Source organism: Fukomys damarensis, unplaced genomic scaffold (assembly GCF_012274545.1).
Source record: "Fukomys damarensis isolate Sample0158 unplaced genomic scaffold, DMR_v1.0_HiC HiC_scaffold_16, whole genome shotgun sequence".
Classification (NCBI taxonomy): domain Eukaryota; kingdom Metazoa; phylum Chordata; class Mammalia; order Rodentia; family Bathyergidae; genus Fukomys; species Fukomys damarensis.
Window position 1 is genome coordinate 114,800,489 of NW_022900928.1, and position 4,526 is coordinate 114,805,014.

Sequence of the window (4,526 nt, forward strand, 5' to 3'; positions counted from 1 at the left end):
GTCCAGGCAGCATAGAATGTTATCTTGTAAAAGAGGGATTGGATCACTTAAAGAATATATCTGTAGAAAAGGGTGTGGGAGTTAGAGGAAGGAGGACAAGAATAAACAAAATTCCTACAAAAGGAGAGTACTTAGGAGCAAGATGACTCTTGTGGCTCTCTGTAGAACTGGAATGTTTTGGTGTGATGAAAATACAGCTCTCAGCATGTAAACTATAGGACACAAGTTGTACAGAGCCAACTAAATTTATTTAGAGGTAGTCATGACTGCAGCTTGGTTTCTCATGTTCCCTTGAACTTGTATTTTGGGACACCCCAATCTGTCATAATCATTTTAATTTTTCCCTGGAAATTTACAAATATGTTATGAACACTCAGCAGCAACTACATCAATTGTTTGGAAACTGTCTGGATGAAGCCCTTTTTTTTCTTCTAGGAGTATTTTATTATTGACCTAGTTTAGACTTCCTGGAACATAGTAGAAATGGAAAGCAATGTGTCTTTTGGTGGGTTTTATTATGATTTTCACATTATCTACTGACATTGTACCCCAATTTTATCTGTACTAGGTGGATAGATGCCTCTGCCCCACCTTAAGAGACCACAGGAAAAGAAGTAGCAAATTAAGCAAAAGAAACATTATCTGAGTGTAATGAATCCACTCGACTGTTCCTTAAAATTCCTCACCTTCCAAACCACCATTTGATTAGAGATATTTACAAATAGTCTTAATTAATTTTCAGGATCTGAGTTTCTTTTCTCCCCATTAAATTTATTGGTACATTTAAAGCAAACAATACAGTTACATTTATCATGGGGATCTTGTACCTTTACATGGTATGTCTTGGTTCTTATTTTTTCCCCATACCCCTGCTCTCCCTTCAGCCGCTTCACCCAGAACCTGATTTTCTACATATGCTGATCTAAGTCATTGTTTTTGTTTAGAGAAGACAACATTTATGAGATTGCTTAGTTACCTTTTATCTAATTTGGTGTACATTTAGGTCCCTGTACTCCCCAGGTGATGATCTTGACCCTTGACATAGGATTATAACAACCTAGAACTCTTATTTCCATACTCGACCATGGACCTGTTTGTATTGCATTGTCCAAATAGATCTATTTTATCTGGCATTTTTCTGTTTTTACAGTAAAGTTGAGTCCAGCCAAGCTTTTATTTAGCACAAGGTAAACATGCCAGAGAAAAATAGAGAAAATATCTTGTGCTATGGCATATATACATTAATTTAAAACTCTTTAAGAAATTCTTCAGTAAAATAAACAAAAGTCATTATAGCAGTTATCTCAGGGCAGCTGAGGACAGAGCCTGATGGGAAGTCATACAAAAAATCATTTCAATTTTAACTATAATAAATTATGTTTTGAGGGAGTCTGTAAAAATATTCATTAATTTGAAATCAAAATAGCAATGATATAAAGAAAAAATGAATGAAATTATTTTTTGTGAATTTTATTTATATTCTACTCCCCTCCAAGTCCCCTCCTCTCCCTAAGTACAAAAGCTTTGTTTCCATTTTTTCTTCTATTTTCAGTTTTTCTTGTCCCTTCTTGTCCCTTCTTTTCTCCCTCCCTCCTTGTTCTCCTTCCCATTTGAATACTTTCTTCCCATTTCTCAGCATGCATTATACATCTCAGCCCTTATTTCCACATTCATTTTCTCACACCAGAGAAACAATGTTGTATTTAAACATATGTGTCCAATTTTTTTCACTTCAAAATATGGCCTAAAGGTTTATCCATTTAGCTATAAATGTCTGAAGCTCATCCTTCTTTATGGTGGAGTAGTACTCCATTACAGAAAGCCAGTTTTAACTGGGATCTCATCTTACTAAAAAGCTTCTGTACTTCAAAAGAAACCATCAGCAGAACTAAGAGACAATCTACAATGTGGGAAAAAATTTTTACTAGCTGATCCTCAGACAAAGGACTATTATCAAGGATATATAAAGAACTCAAAACAATCAGTCCCCCCAAATATAAAGACCTGATTCAAAAATGGGCATCCGAAATGAACAGACATTTCTCAGACAAAGAAGTAAAAGCAGCAAGAAAATATTTGAAAAAATATTCCACATCACTGGTCATTCGAGAGATGCAGATGAAAACAACATTGAGATTCCACCTCACCCCACAAAGAATGGCTGCTATCAAGAAATCACACAATAATGTTGGCGGGGTTGTGGCGAGAAAGGAACCCTTCTCCATTGTTGGTGGGAGTGCAGACTAGTACAACCACTATGGAAATCAATATGGAGATACCTCAAAGAGCTTGGACTGGAGGTTCCATTTGACCCAGCCATCCTTCTGCTGGGTATCTTTCCAAGAGAACTAAAAGAATCATATCACAGAGAAGTATGCACATCCATGTTTATAACGGCACAGTTTGTAATAGCTAAATCTTGGAAACCCCATTTGCCCATCCGTTGGAAACTGGATAAAGAAGATGTGGTTTTTCTATAAAATGGAATATTACTCAGCCATAAAGAACGAGAAAATAGATTCACTCATAGGAAAATGGATACATATTGAAGATATACTCCTAAGTGAAATAAATAAGTCACACATGTGTAAATACCGAATAGTTTCCCTGGTGTGAATAATCTGCAATAATGCATAAGATCCTAATAAGATTGCTGACATTTAGAAATGGGAAGAAAGGAGCTAAAGGTGTAGGGAAGGTGGGATGGTTAGGGGAAGAGTAAAAAGGGAAAAGAAAAAAATGTGAGAGAATGAAAAGATGAAAATAAAGTGTTTGTAGATGGGGAGGGGAGGAGGGGGTGAAGGGAGGGCAGAGGTAAGGGGGAAAAATGAGAATCAAGACTTGTTATGTAGAGGTACAAGATCCCAACAATGAATGTAACTGTACTGCATCCCTAAAATGTACCAATAAACTCAATTAAAGCTGGAAAAAAAAAAGCCAGTTTTTCCAGCACCATTTATTAAAGAAGCTATCTTACTTCCAGAGAAAATGCTTGCCTCTTGTCAAAGAAAAAGTGGTTGAGCATGTCTGGAGTTGTTTTTGTGTCCTCTAGTCTCTTCCATTGATCTTCAGGTCTGTTTTTTTGCCAGTACCATGCTGTTTTTTTATCACTGTAGCTTTGTAGTATAATTTAAAGTTAGGGATTGTGATGCCCCCTGCTTGCCTTTGTTGCCCAGAATTGTCCTTGCTATTCTAGGTCTCTTCTGGTTCCAAATAAACTTTAGGATTTTTTTTCTAATTCTATGAGATATTCTATTGGGATTTTGATTGCATTTCATTGAATCTGAATAGCAATTTTGGAAGTATGGCCATTTTCACTATATTGGTTCTGCCATTCAAGAACAAGGAATCTTTCCATTTTTTGATATCCTCTCCAATTTCCTTTTTCACAGTGCTGTAGTTTGCAATTTAGAGGTCTTTTACTTACTTTGTTCGATTAATTCCTAGGTATTTCATTTTAAAAACATTTTTAAACAGCTTATTATATTTCATACATTATAAAATTTGAAAAATTGTAGGAAAGCAGCAGACTCAAACATCTCTAACAAGCAATATGTCTAACAGCAGCATCTCTAACAAGTGATAATTCTGGCTCCTTTGCAAAACTGATCAGCTTAAAAACAAAGTAAAGTTCATATCTGTGAGGTGGACCGAAAAGTGTTGCTCCTATACAAACTATATTTAAAACATCATGTCTAACAGCCCATTTGCCCATCAGTGTAAACTGGATAAAGAAGATGTGGTTTTTCTATAAAATGGAATACTACTCAGCCACAAAGAATGAGAAATTAGAGTCTTTCATAGGAAAATGGATACATATTGAGGATATACTCCTAAATGAAATAAATAAGTCACATATGTGTAAGTACCTAATAGTTTCTCTGGTGTGAAAAACTATAATGGTACATAAGGTCCTAATGGTATGATTCATAATGTGAAATAGGAAGAAAAGGGCTAAAGGTGTAGGGGAAAGGTAATAAGGGAAAAGAAAAAAATATGAGAAAGTGCAAAAATGGAAATAAAGTGTTTGTAAATAGGGAAGGGAGGAGGAGGTGAAGAGAGGACAGGAACAAGGGGGAAAAAGTGAGAACCAAGACCTGTCATGTGAAGGTACAAGATCCCAGTGATGAATGTAACTGTACTGTATACCTAAAATATACCAATAAACTCAATGACAGAGAGAGAAAAAAATAAAACATCATGTCTAAAGTCCTTTCCATGTCATGTGTTTGTGAGACTTCTGAAGTCCTGCTTGGTCCCCGACTAAGGGATATGAAACTCCATATGCAAAGAAGCTCCATTTGAGGTGTGTCAGGAGGAAAGGTGGGGGGAACAAGGGATGATTGTTGATAATAGAAATTCTGAGGAGATTGTGTCCTCCCTGTGCGTGTCTTGTTTATTCTTGTTTATTGGTCAGAGATCTCAGGAGGTCCAGAACACTTCCGGGCTGTACAGCACCAACTGTAGCTATCACCTCTCTCTTTCTCTGTTCATTTCCTACCTTTTGAGAGAGATTATATATATAT